This window comes from Schistocerca americana, chromosome 5, assembly GCF_021461395.2.
Source record: "Schistocerca americana isolate TAMUIC-IGC-003095 chromosome 5, iqSchAmer2.1, whole genome shotgun sequence".
Classification (NCBI taxonomy): Eukaryota; Metazoa; Arthropoda; class Insecta; order Orthoptera; family Acrididae; genus Schistocerca; species Schistocerca americana.
The window spans coordinates 498,352,550-498,367,157 of NC_060123.1; positions in this window are offsets into that span (position 1 = coordinate 498,352,550).

A 14,608-nucleotide genomic window follows, 5' to 3' on the forward strand; every position below is an offset into this window, starting at 1 on the left:
TTTGCGGTCGGCTTGTAACTCGCGCCGTGCGTTTGTTCTCCAAACAGATCCGCGTTCACGCATTGATTCACTTTCCCGCATCGAGAAAGATTTTTTACAGCGGAAGTCTCGCTGAGGCGGCGGATGACATTTGAACAACGGGAGTACACGTCCGGGCGTTAATTACCTGCCTTTCCAGACCGATTAAGGCATACTTGCGTAAATTCTTACCTTCGGAGCGCTGTTTTCTGCGTAACAGGTTTGGTGCGTGTTAATTAATGCGTGTAGCACGCAGAGCGGTCCGCGGTGGGTGGAACTGTTGTCTTCCGTATGACGTCATAAGTTCTTTAGCCAAACATGTTGTCATCTTCAGGCAGATGTATTTACTCTGAAAGAAATCACTGTCTGTGTTATTTCCCCTGTGTCATTGTCACTATACATGTTTCCTGCATGTTCCAGTGAGATGATTTTGTCAGTTGCTGCAGACATAGTAAGGGCTTACTAGACATTTGCATTAACAGGCAGCACTATTGTGCAGAATTCCTCTTGTGCCAGTGACAGTACCGTCTTTTCCTAAAGCTTTTGGTCTGTTTATCACACTCTCTATGTTAAGCGACTTTCCGTTACTTCCTGCGTCAACAATTTTTCCCCTTGCTCTTTCATTTACTTTTAGTGTCATTTTCATACAGAGTACATTCTACGACTCGATAAATGTAGAATGGACTCGTTTTATGCATCCAAATAATGTTTAATACCTCATAATTAGTTACAAAACAAAGTGAATTCATAAATTTCTAGCACGGCTCACATGAGAGAATGATTTCAGTAAATAATTAATAGATTAAGTATATTTCTGGTGCAAAAAAATTAGTATTTAGTAGATTACCTGGTAGCTCTTTGCTTTTCACAGGGTCACTGTGTAGCACACTTAATAATTTGTTTTAACTTCTACTGGTTCTCTATGCTTAAACACTACTATAAAAAGTCTTATAACGAACCATTTGAAATTTCATACACATAGCAAAACTACTATTAAAATAGATACTGTTTTGTCTTTTGATAATTTAAACATCCGAAGAATCCGTACACACATAGGTTTATCAAAAGCGAAAAATTCCCTGATATCAGTACTCTTAGCCATTTCATATTGAACGATCATAAAAGTTCGATAAGCAATCACATCACGAAGTGGGAAATTTTCCAGAGTTGTTGCCAATGAACGTTGTGCAGGATCAGTACTGTTCGTTTCATTACAGAATATCGTAACACGTATTGGGAGAGTCAAGTTCCAAAGGCAGTTATGTGTAAATATCGTATGTTGTATCGAGAGTGGACAGGTGATGTTAGGTGATGGCACAATAGTTTGACCGCGGGTTTCAGAAGCTGTTATACTAGTTTGGCGTTCTTGGTGCTGCCAAATCAACATTGAAAGTATTACAAGTGTGAACAGAAAACTCTGAATATCTGTATGCTGTTTTTATTAGAGTACATTGTATTTCAATGAAGTTTTAATTGGTTGGTGATACGGCTTAGTGTAATAATATTTCGATATAGTAATCGAGAACCTGGAGAAGCTAGAAATGTAACATGTAGCTGAGCGGTCATCAGAAAGAAGCAAGAAGCAGCGCTGCTTTTTCTTCTGACCATTAATCACGACTGGTTTTGATAAAGTCCCACCTCTACCAGCCTTTTGCCAACCTCCTATTTCAAATTAGCACTTACACTCAGTGTCCTCTGTCATTCGTTGCATTCCATTCACTATCACCGCAAGTAATTTTTGCCTTCTGAAGGTCTTTAGTACCACAGGAGCTACGTTCCATCATACTGTCCCTCCTTTTACTTACTGTTTTCCACATTTTCATACCCTCGCTGATTCTGCAGAGATGCTTTCTTCCGCAGCAGCGCCACCACCATCCAGACCTTTCGTTTCACTATTTTCCGGTTTTTGCGCACTCCATGCTTCTATACAATGCTGTATTTCAGACCTGCGTTCTCAAATGGGGCTCCTGTGTTTGAGACAAGCAGACTTCTCTTGACGAGATTAACTCTCTTTGTCTGTGCCAGTCTGCTTCTCATTCTCTACTTGCTTCGTCCTCCGCGAGTTAATTTACTTATCGTGTAGCAGAAAACTTCACTTTAGTAAGTTTGTCGATAATCTCATTTGTGCCATCCTCAATATTTTTGTTGTTCTTTGACTCACCTTCAGCCCAGGAGACGACGTTGTTACGGGAGACTTCGAAAAAAAGGAAGGAAGTAAGGAAGGAAAAAACAAACAGTCCGAGCCCAGGCTCGGAAAGGTTCAAGGATTTGGAAGGAAATTGACAGTGTTCTTACAAAGAACCGTCCCAGCGTTTGCCTCTAGCGATTAATGAAAATAGCGGAAAACTTAAATCTGGATGGCTGGACGCGGATTTGAACCGACGTCCTCCGGAATCAGCTTTGGCTGTCATCGCCGGAACAACCAGTTTTCAGTTGTACTGGTCTTTTCAAGGCCAGTTTAACTGGACTATTAAAGCCGCTCAAAATAACCGGTTACTGAAATAATAAATTTTCTGTTTCTATTCCTATTATTTCCTGTAATAAATGTAGGAATCGAACAACGTCTGATAAATTTTGATCAAATACATTGAAGCCAAATATTAAATTAAACTGGCAAATAGTAGAAAGCTTAGTCCGTCCACAATTGGCTGCTTTTTTCGAAAAGTGATACGATGCTTGACTACTACAAAAATATCACCAGTATTCTCTTACTGATCCCAATTTACTGAAACTCGGCTAAAAGTTATATGGTAATCTGGGATCATACCACTATTTTGACATTATGAATATTCAGTGCTAAAGCGTGAAACCTTAGACTGAAGAACTCTATTTTTCTTGTTAATTTTTCCATTTTGAAGAGCTGAAGGCAGGTAAACGCATGTTTTGTAAACAAAGGCAGCAGATCATCTGTTTTGAATTTTTAATGTAACCTACGAATGAGCTGTTAAATTTTCTCTTTACATTACGCCGGAAGGTCGTTGCAGCTCCTCCCGTTTTTAACCTTTTAACGCCAATGGAGCATTATACTTCATTGTTAGCGCATTCGTAAAATACTTCCAGACAAGGGATGGCGCCGTTATGGAATACAACACTGATGCCCAACGACGAGAGCGAGGAACTACCATATGAACCAAGTCCTGTACACTGCACGACATGCGTACCATCTAATAGGCCACGCCACACGGTAGCATCAACAGTAAGAATCATTGTCTTAACAATGCTGTACCAAGTCTTATGCTCATGTATTTGTTGCTCGTTTCTGTCGAAATTTTCATTAAAACAGTACTGATCCTTTTTCTTCATTTTCTGTAATAACCCAATATTTCAAAGCAATGCAATACAAGTTAAACGTTCTTGAAAAGAAGTTTACTTAAAAGTGAAAAATTTTTAACGCTACTGCTATGGCTGACTGGTATTTCGTTACTTTACCTGCTTGGCAGCAAAAAAAAAATTAATCAATTAATTAAAAAATAAAAAGACGTCATAGAACCGAGACAAATCAAATACAGAAAACGACCGGTTATTCACAACTATAATGCTGGCATCGTTTTTAACCTTTAGGTTTTTCCTATCCATATCGACAATGCGAGTTCACTGTGTTAGCCACTGCGGCGCCTCGCCCGGGAAACTCCGATCTAAAAAGTCAGATTGACAGTTGAGAGTCCAGGAGAAATGGATTATAAAGAAATACTTTACGGCGGGCTTACAACTATGTCAACAAATGAACGCAGAAAAATTCCTTAGAATTTCAATGACTTTCTGAATCTATTGTTTACGTTTCATATCCGCACATTTACTGAAAAAAAAAGAAAAATACTACGGGACCAGATCCAGAAGAGTACGTGATGCTAAACGCCCGGCATGTCCTCCTTTGTCAGATGGTGGTACTAGAATGGGTACTCAGGGACATGGGCACACTTCTCTTCAAGTCGTTGTCCGACCTGCTTTCTTTTGATCTGCATATTTGCTGCATCTACTGTTTTAGACAACTTTTAAATACGGTAAACGTTCTCTACCCGTATATAAATTTTACTGAAGCCAACATCTGGCTCACTAAGTGTCTGTATAAGAGAAAAACAGTCCTGAGAGCAAAAGAGATTTCGGTCCAAACGAAATTCTTCAGGTCAAGAGCTCAGAGGTGACGTGCAGAGCCGGTTCACGGTTCTTTTACCGAAACCTCTCAGTGAGTAAAGTAAGTAAATAAGTTTTTGCTATCTGGTCCTGTTTTCTGTTAAATACTAGCGCTGTAACTTCACTACGTCATTCATAATCATTATATATCTCCCTGTTCTTTTTTCTTCGCCATTGTTCTCCCTCACATGTTGGTCCAAACATAGTTCGCAGGATTTTATTTCAAGGACATTTATATTCCTCTCTGTATACTCGTCTAGTTTCCATATTTCTGCCCCATATAGTAATACTGATCTGATTTTAGTTTTATGTACACTTATTTTGTATTCGGAAATTATTTATGACAGCTGGAAGCCGCTTTGATGCTCGCTTCTTTTTATTGTTTCTCCTTATTTCTTTGTACTACCTCCCCCAGATATTTATTCATTTTCTTCTTCAAACCCTTGGTTATCAATCTGCGTGATTTTCCGCCTTGTAATTTATTTATACTTTCTTGAATTTTGTTTTCCCCTTAATTACGTGTAATCGGAATTCCCTTACTATTTTAAACAGCTTTCTTGCAGGTATTTTCAGGTCATCTAGATTTCCAGAGATTAATGCTGCATCACCTCCAAAACTAGTAAATTCATTTTTATTCATTTGTTAATTCCATCTTCCGCATCGCTTGTTGCATCGGTTGTTTACTGCATTATATTGAAAAATACTCCCCAATGCGGGGGTGACGGAAGCTATCCTGTAGCACTGCTAGTTATTTCCTTTCCTGTTCCACTCGGATGTACAGAGAGGGAAAAGTAACTATGTCTGTGTGTGCCCTCGTTTCTCGTATCTTATCTTCATTTCCTTAGCTGAAAAGTATATTGGAGGCAACAGAATCATTGTCGAGCCAGCTTAAAATGCCGGTTCTCTAAGTTTTCTCAGTATTGTTCCTCGAAAAGAACGTCGCCTTCCCTTCAGGAATCCCACTCGAGTTCCCGAAGGACGTCTGTAATACTTGCGTGTTTTTCGAACCTGCTGGTCACGAATCTAACAGCCCGTCTCTAATGTTAATAGTACCACTTGAAAATGGGTATAAATTCATAAAATTCGTCGTGATATGAAAGGAAAAAGGTAACTAGTGCAGTGTTTTGTAATTTATATCATTAATAACATAGCTTCAGGCTTTCGAGAAGCATCGATTATGATAAATGGAATTAGATTACCAAATTGGTCAGTCACCCTCCAAGGGATCACAACAAGTCTATGTTGCTTTTAAGATGCCTCACCAACGTGTCCCATGTTTAAGGAAAATTTTGCCACTAATCTGACTCTCACTTGGCGGTACCCTTCATTTCGTTTGCACCATATTCCGAGACTGAATGGCTGTAGCGAACTTTGCTTGGAGGTCTGATGCTGTTTGAGACGCAGGGGAACAGCGATTTGGGGCTCTTGGGTGGGACAGCGGATTTCCGCGGCCTTCTGCCCATCAGGGCGGATCTCGGCTCGCCCTGGAGCGCAATCCCTTCCGCCGGCCCTTGGCTACATGCCTTGTCGCCCGACGGCCTGTGACGGCTGTCCGTGGCGGTGCCGGAGGACCCTAATCCCCACAGGCCTCATTCCGTTTGCAAAGCCGGCCCCGGCCTCTCGGCTGGGCGGCAAACAGCGGACGATTTCCCTTATCATTAATTTGTGCTCTCAGCCCTGTAAGCAGGAACCACCTTAGTGCTCTGTGTGTGTGTGTGTGTGTGGATGAGTGAGAGGGAAAGTTGGCGGGGGGGGGGGGGGGGGGGGGGCAGTAAAGTCTGTCCGCTGCTAGGAGGCATATTAACTCCTCTGTATCAGTCTATGCTTTTACCGTGCTCCGTAACTTGTAGACTTAAGAATAAGTCTTGTTATGTCACTTGCTGGAGCAAGCGGAGTAGGCGGAAACCTACAAAAATACGAATTATTTTGTTTTTCACCTTCCGATCGATAGCTAAATTAAAACCACAATGAAAATCCAATAAAGCTTTGCGTAGTGATAGGTATGTACGCAGGGTAAATTAATTCAAGTTTTGTAAGAAAATATTATATTAAATCAGTGATGATCAAATGTAGTATCGATTGTCAAGTAGTGTCGCTGCTGAACAGCGATTGCAGATAAAAGATGTTATGGGTAATGTTTCAGAGTAACTTTAGATCGAGAGATGATGAAGGATTCTCAAGTGCAAACACGTGTTGTGTCTGATGTGAACTGTGTACATACTTACTCGCTACGGACAGTAATCAATTTTTGTTTGTTTGCGAGGTACTATGATGTTTGCTAACTGTTAAAAGAATTGCAATAAGAGTTGGAAATAATTAAGGAAAAGAAATTTGTTTTGTTACTAATGCAATGCGCGTATTTGTATGCGATTATTGGGGCAATGTATAGCACTCATATCCAATGATTTTGTAAAGCTAATTGATGATGTATGATCAGTTTATAGAGTGTGTTAACTGTGAGCATTAATAATTTTCTTAGAGTCAAAATAAAAGTTTCCATGTTATTACTCACCTCAAGTCAATATCCGCCCTCAGATCTACGTCATTTTTGATTAATTATTTTTATCAAGAAGTTATTGTGTCAGTCATATTCGATTTAATTAAAATATATGCTAAGCAGCAGCCTTGTGCAAGAGCTATTTGCTAACTATACAATTTCAAGTACTAAAAGAGAGCAGTGCAGAGCATTACAATTGCGCAGATAAAGGTAAGAAATTTTATTATTTCAGGGATAGCATTCATTAATTACAGGGACCATTATTCTCAAATTGATCAAGTTTTGTTTTATTACCAGGACTAATATCAAATCAATACTGTTGCATCAGTTTCAGTTCTTGTGTTACATAAATTAATGCAGTTCCGGTTTGGTTTAAAGTTATTGACCGTTTACATTCTCGCAAATAAATTAAATTTACATTCTCTCAGTCAGAAGAGTTCAGGCCGGGCGAAGCGCATAAGTGACGAGATAAAATACACGTTCACATGCCATTCCCATTTTAACAGTTGCATTTCAGACTACTGTCAGTTATGGAATTTCAGTCATATTTCAAACGTACATATCTCAGTAGATATGTTGCGCAGCGTCTGGGTACGTCCATCTATCGCGTCACGTCGCACCTGTCAGTTCCAAGCGCACAGTGAGCACGTAAAAAAGCATTGAAGATGTTGTCTTTCGCCAAGTGTGAGACAAAGTTTCGCCTGATTCTATGCAGTTCACATACCGTAACTATCATGAAGATTTTCGCTAACATACTGCAGCTGCAACAAAGAATCTCCTAAGACTTTCAGCCGGCCGCGGTGGTCTAGTGGTTCTAGGCGCGCAGTCCGAAACCGCGGGGCAGCTACGGTCGCAGGTTCGAATCCTGCCTCGGGCATGGATATGTGTGATGTCCTTAGGTTAGTTACGTTTAAGTAGTTCTAAGTTCTAGGGGACTGATGACCACAGAAGTTAAGTCCCATAGTGCTCAGAGTCAGAGCCTAAAACTTTCGATGGGATGTGTTTTTCACCCAGCGTACAGCCCGGAGTTGTCTCCCTCTGATTTTCACCTCTTTGCTCAATGAAACGCTGGCTATGAGGTCAGCATTTTGGCACAGACAGCAAACTGCAGCAATGTACAGAAGTGGCGGAATTCACAGATGACAGCTCCTATGACGAGGGCATTGGAAAGTGGGTACCGTCCTACGAAGCAGCGGCTAGGTATGGAAGTAGTTGGAAGATGTGGCTCAAAATTGCAAATAAAACATTTTGGATTTTGACTATGGTTTCCATTTCACCAACCGATTGGGCCGTTAAAACAACTTCGTACGACGAAAACAACACCTCCACCCCTACGAAGGTTGCCGGCCGAGCCCCTCGATATCACTGACGCCAAACCGATCCTAAAAATTATTTAATGCTTAACCCTTCTTCGCAAACAATACCACAGAAAGAGCAAGGCAGGAAATGAGATGTTATACGACTTAGCAATGACATATTTCATGCTATGAGATGTACATCATTATCATCGTCATCCTTATCGTCATGGAGGTTTTTCTTCTACATGGTATCGATCTCTCCTAATTTATTCTCCACCAATGGCTGTAGCAGCGACAACGTATCTATCGTTTTGCACTCGTTTCAAACGAGCAATTAAGATGTCTTTTGATAACTTTGTTTACTTCTCAGTCTTGTCACACAGGGCTTCGGGTTCAAATGGTTCCAATGGCTCTGAGCACTATGGGACTTAACTGCTGTGGTCATCAGTCCCCTAGAACTTAGAACAAATTATACCTAACTAACCTAAGGACATCACACACATCCATGCCCGAGGCAGGATTCGAACCTGCGACCGTAGCAGCAGCGCGGCTCCGGACTGGAGCGCCTAGAACCGCACGACCACCGCGGCCGGCAGGGCTTAGAGCAGTGATGAGTTTGAACATGTATTTTCTTCGGTACAGTTATCATCTTAATAGTTCTAATACTTAAGGTGAGTGAATTTATCAGTCATTCACTTTAAAAGCATGTTCTGCTCTTGCCATACTGATTTATTCCATTATAGACTATTGTGTGCTGAGTTTATTTAGTCAAAGAAATTATTAATGTGACTTCTTCTCAAGTGATGTCCTTACTGTGGGATGTATCGCGCTCGAGATCTTACAAAGAACCTAACAGTAATATTTTAACCGTTACAGTACCACTTTCCGCAATCGCACTGCTTAACTTGATTTTCTTATATAGCGATCAATGATCGGTTTCAGAACTCATTTCAGCTGAAACTTGTGCGCAATGTTTCCAGAAATAGCTTCGAAAATCTCGCTGCCCTCTGCCAAGTCTTCGTGCATAAAAACTTAGCAGAAATCTCTATGCAGTAAGTAACTTGGACAATGAATTTGCGGAACCGTCTATCAATTACGAGAGAAAATTAATGTATCAATGCAGGACTATGTCTAACTGGTACCGACTATCATTAATATGACCATCTTTCACCTGCTTCCCACATAAAACTAATGTGGCCGGCTATAAACAGTTGTACAGGTAGAAATAGCAATACATAGTTTATAACGACCTTGTTCTCCTCTTTAGTAGTGTCTCAGGCCTGTAACGCGAAAGTACACTCTTCAGGTCTTTCTAATGCTTGCGATCGCATATGATGCATTTGCTGTACTGTCAGCAAATGAAGTGTTGATCACCGGACGTGGATAAACCTACTACATCAGTGAAGTAGTTTTTAGTAAAGGTAGCTCTTTTTAACCAGCAAGACAACGTGGAGAAGAGTCCAACACTGTCATTATCAGTTACAGACTAGAACAACCAGGTTACTCTCCGATAAATTCCAAGGTCCGACTGATGAACTGCCGGCAGTGTACGTTTAACTTCCAGTTGGTTTCCTGAAATATCCCGAACAACATCGGAAAACAAGTAAAAAATTCTCGGAATAATTACACTTGAAAAAACCGTAATTATGCTCCGTTTAATTCCAAGAACCTACAAATGAACTAAAACTTTTTTATAAAGCTAATAATCTCCGTTTAACTTCTGGTTAACTTCTGCAACATCCCTGACAACATTAGAAACGAAATTTAAAAAAATCTCTAGGTAATAGCTCAAAGTTATGAAGGCTATAAACTTATTAATAAAGCCGATAAATTACTTGAGTCAGTCTGCGAGCAATATGAATTTTTATCAATATTATTCCCTATATCGCTTAATGTTTCAGCTACTACTATCAGCAATCAAAACTTAAGGAGTTCGGAAAACAAAGTTCTTTATCAGTTACTGATACTGCAATTTATGTTTACTGCATCAAAAACTATTAAAGAGGATGGCTGTATACTTTGATTGGGGTCAATAAATAAACACATAAATAAATCAAAAATCACACTACATTACATTTTATTACATACACAACGCTTACACTTCCCCTCCAGACGACTGTTCCTTTTCAGGCCACTATTTAATGTCATATACTTGTCCTAGCAATTCGTAGGGATAATTTAGGAATACATTAAGCAATATTCGAAGCATCGAGAAAAATTTAACTCCAGCAAAATACAAAACTAGCTGTGCAGTGTGTTCGTTTAACGCAAAATATTTTCAAAGCTATAATTTCTAATGCACGCGTAAATTAACGGGGCGGTTTGGAAAAATAGCTACAGCAGTAGCAGAATCGTCTTATTCACGCAGGCCAGTAAATCACTTGTCTCGCCGTTCGTGAACACCAATTCTTTTCGGTTTCATAGCAATTTTTTCCCCCGTAGCTAAATGCTATTACACAGCATCCGCTAAAATACGAGTTGCACCACACCGTACCTCGCTAAATTCGCACGATTAAGACTGTCGCTAATAAATAGCTTTTAATTTCCAAGTCCTCCCCCTACTCGTCCTCGTCCTCGAAGACCGAATTTAATAACTCATACGCCTGAAACACGGCAGAATTAATTAGAATCGGGCGCAGAATTCGCAGGACATATCCTTTCCTGTTTTTAACGCGGAAATGCTCACACACAAAGAAATTTCCCTCGCGCGCTACCGAACGCCGGGTAATAAATTCTCGGCCGTCGCGTCCGTGCTACTTTAATCCCGCGGCGTCCCCTCGCGGCGGCCAGGTGTCTGCTGAGTCGGTGCTTGCGGCCACGTCGCCTCGACTCACCCGCCTCTACCAGTCGTTCCGCCCTTTTTCCCGTCCGCCGACTGCTTTGACTGCACTTTCGCCGTGAAAGAGGCGGGCGGACTAGACTGGTCCACAGACGGCCACACCGAACACCTGCGTAGCGGCGAAACCTACTCCGTTTATTAGCAGAAATCGAATCCAGCTAAAACAATTCGATCAGAAAACACAATAACTGTTCCGTCAAGAAATGTTCACATTCCCACGGCCATACTTCCATACTGGTTGCTTTCTTCTAATATACTCGTTTTAGTTTTATCGTCAAATCATACGTGATACACATGATACATAATTCTGTTAAATGATCACTAGTAAGATGAAACACCACATTGGAGACATAGTCTACCCACAGCATTGTATCGTTGTGCAGTGGAAAGACACTGAACTCGCTTTTGAGAGGGAAGCAGTTCAGATCGTCGTCCATCGATACGGATTTATGTTCTCTGTCACCTTTGCCGTAATTTATTTAATTCAAATTTTCTTCTCTCTCCCCTTATCCGTTCCTCTCCCTCTCACTGCGACATATCCCAGCCAACCCCGCTCCCCCACCCCTCCCCAGTCCCACTCGTTCTCTCTCTATCTCCTATCACACACTCACACACAAAACACACACACTCACACACCAACACACACACACACACACACACACACACACACACACACACACACACACACCACTCGACTACGTAGCCCAATCCTTTGCTTTTAATCGTAGTTTTCGAAGGAAGGAAGGACGATTAGAGCTCACCGTTCCGTCAGTAGCGAGGTTAACAGAGACGGCATAATTTTTCGGGCAGACTCCTTGGATTTCAAGGATATCGCAAGACTCGAAATATTCTTCCAAATAATACCAGTTGGGACCTTTTTGATTCAGCTCCAAAGTTGCTGGGATTTGTCTAAAACATTATATTTTCAATTTAGAAAAATATTTTAACTGTGTATGGGGAGTAAAAATACTCCTTTCTTCATGCTAATGAGTAAATTAATGTTATACGTGCAAAATTTCTGCCGGCCGTTGTGGCCGAGCGGTTCTAGGCGCTTCAGTCTGGAACCGCGCGACCGCTACGGTCGCAGGTTCGAATCGTTCCTCCGGCATGGATGTGTGTGGTGTCCGTAGGTTAGTTAGGTTTAATTAGTGCTAAGTTCTAGGGGACTGATGACCTCAGATGTTAATGTCCATTATAATTATCCGGGCTGTTATGCCGTGGTCGGTTGATGAATTCTGTGGCGATTCCCAACGTATCGTCTCCGACTGCGGGAGACATCTTGAAGGGGGTCCGTAGCTTGATGGAAGGTCCAACACACACTGGCTCGCTACTGACTGCCAGTGTGTGTGTTGGACCTTCCATCAAGCTACGGACCCCCTTCAAGATGTCTCCCGCAGTCGGAGACGAAACGTTGGGAATCACCACAGAATTCATCAACCGACCACGGCATAACAGCCCGGATAATTATAATGGACATGATATTTCCGGCCGTGAAAGTTTACATTTTAGCCTCAGATGTTAAGCCCCATAGTGCTCAGAGCCATTTGAACCTTTTTTTTTTTTGTGAGATTTCTATGTTCAGTCCTCGTTCAGTCTTGGGATTTTTCATGCAAATTGTCGCTTCTGTCAACTAGGTCGATCAAATCTCTGCCTGAAAAATGTCAGGCTGCTTCTTGATCTGAATCGTAGGTCCTCTGGTAACAGAACAGGTAACTCTATTTAAATGCCAAAATAGGAAAACAACCGTGCTTATTAAAGCACTGATAATCTAAAATCAACCGTCAGGTTGAGAATAGCTTTGCATTAAATCAGTCTAATGCAGTGCAATGGCTCTTTACTTACATTATTCCCAATTCTTTTTGCTATAACCTACAACAAATGAACAAACACTTCTGCGCTTACAGCGTTTACTGGCTATCAAAAATGAATACAGCTTAAACCATTGGATCCTTCTATATGGAAGAATGTGAAGCCCACACAAAAGGGACAGTATAAGGAACTATGACGGAATCCTACAAGGCGAGGGAGCGAGCAGTGGCACATGATAATTCCGCGAACTAATTCAGGGTTTTCGAACGACATGGCCCACGGTAGCACAGATATCCTGTATTCGAGCACGTCTGAAAATGACGTTACAGTACAGCAAGCCGGGACGAATCAGCGAGTCCAGCGTAGCGTGCGCTGTCATCAGTCCTGCGACAGTGCCAGTCTGAATCTGGTAGCGTAGCATAGCTGTCGGTGACATGCTACTCGTATATGTTGCCGCCCGACGAGAACTTAATACTGCGAAAGAGAGAGAACTGGAGTACCATCGCGCCCGCGGCTGCGTGGTGATCACAGCAAAATTTCTTCTGTTACATCTGCGAGAAGGATTAGTTTTTCTGTCTGGGAGTCACAGAATGGAGATCTGCAGTGTTGCCCATATATGTCGATGCGATCACCCATTAACACTGTACCATATCGGATGTAGTATTGTAAGATTACCTTTATTCCTTCGTGTCTTTCTTACTTGTACACAATTCCATTAACTAAATTTTGCTCTGTCTCGAATCTCCCAAGAGGTATTTGCCAGACTCTGGTGATTGCGTTGGTGCTAATACACTCGTTGCGTTCCTTGATTCAGTGCTTCGCAAAAATCATTAAAGGGACAGTCCGGATTGTTTAATTGGTTACTACATTTAATGATTATTAAAATACCTATCCCGCAACGGATAACGCAAAGGGGGGACATAAGCAAGCAAAGAAACCAGCTAATCGAGAGCATCTGTGCCACTATCAGACACGATACTCTTCCACATGGCATCTTGACTTTCATAAATTTCTGATTTGCACATTGCTATATTTTGAGGGCTCATTTCAGGATTGCATTTGCTAAGTTCGGGACAGGGGGTGGAGTTACTGTTCTGCAAACGAAAGATGGTCATTTAAACATGTCTATTGGGTCACGTCCCCCTACTCTTAGTACTTCTCAAATTAAAATTCATTAAGATGGAAGGACATGATGCGCACTTCCTCTAACCTCTTATCTCAGTGATACGCATGGAATGGAGTGGAATGTTAGGTTGCCCTTGGGATTAACGTTCTCATACGATGCTCTCACACTTATAAAACTCACGAACAGAGTAACAACTAATCTTTTAATATAACCTATTCAAAACGAATTTAGTGGTCTCCCTCTGATTTTCGCGCTAACGACATGGCAAACTAGGAGGCGATCTTATACTCGAAGGTCGGATGGTATGCAACCAGACACAAATATGCATTGTTAATACACAAAACTGAAATATATCCCGTTAAATCTATCACAAGAACAGTCGGAAAAGTACACTGAGCAATGACGAACCGGCCACATCATCTCATTAACATCTTGTCACCGCAAATAAATGTACTCATCATCTTTGATCGTTCCTGGAGTGTATCAAACCTTCAACTCTTTATTTCCACAAGAGCGATCGTCAGCTCATCAGTTATGCAGCCAAGTACACATGAATCTTGTAAATCAATGGCTCAAAATCACGCAACATCTGTGATCGTTCTTGGATTTTATGTTATCAACAGAATTTAATTTAGGATGCTGGTGATTGTTTCTCCGAATAGTACTGCACACGTGGCAGCGTGGAGACAAAGAGCAACAAAGAAAGAATAAAACAAATCAACTAACTTCACACGCGAAATACGGTAAATATTTCGCACTATTCTCACTTCCAATTTATAACCTGGAAGTACAGTAAGGCATTGATTATTCTTTGTCACACGATTAAGACGACAAGCTTGAAGGCTGCACAAAGGGAGAAGCCCATGCTACCAATAAAAATCTCACTAATT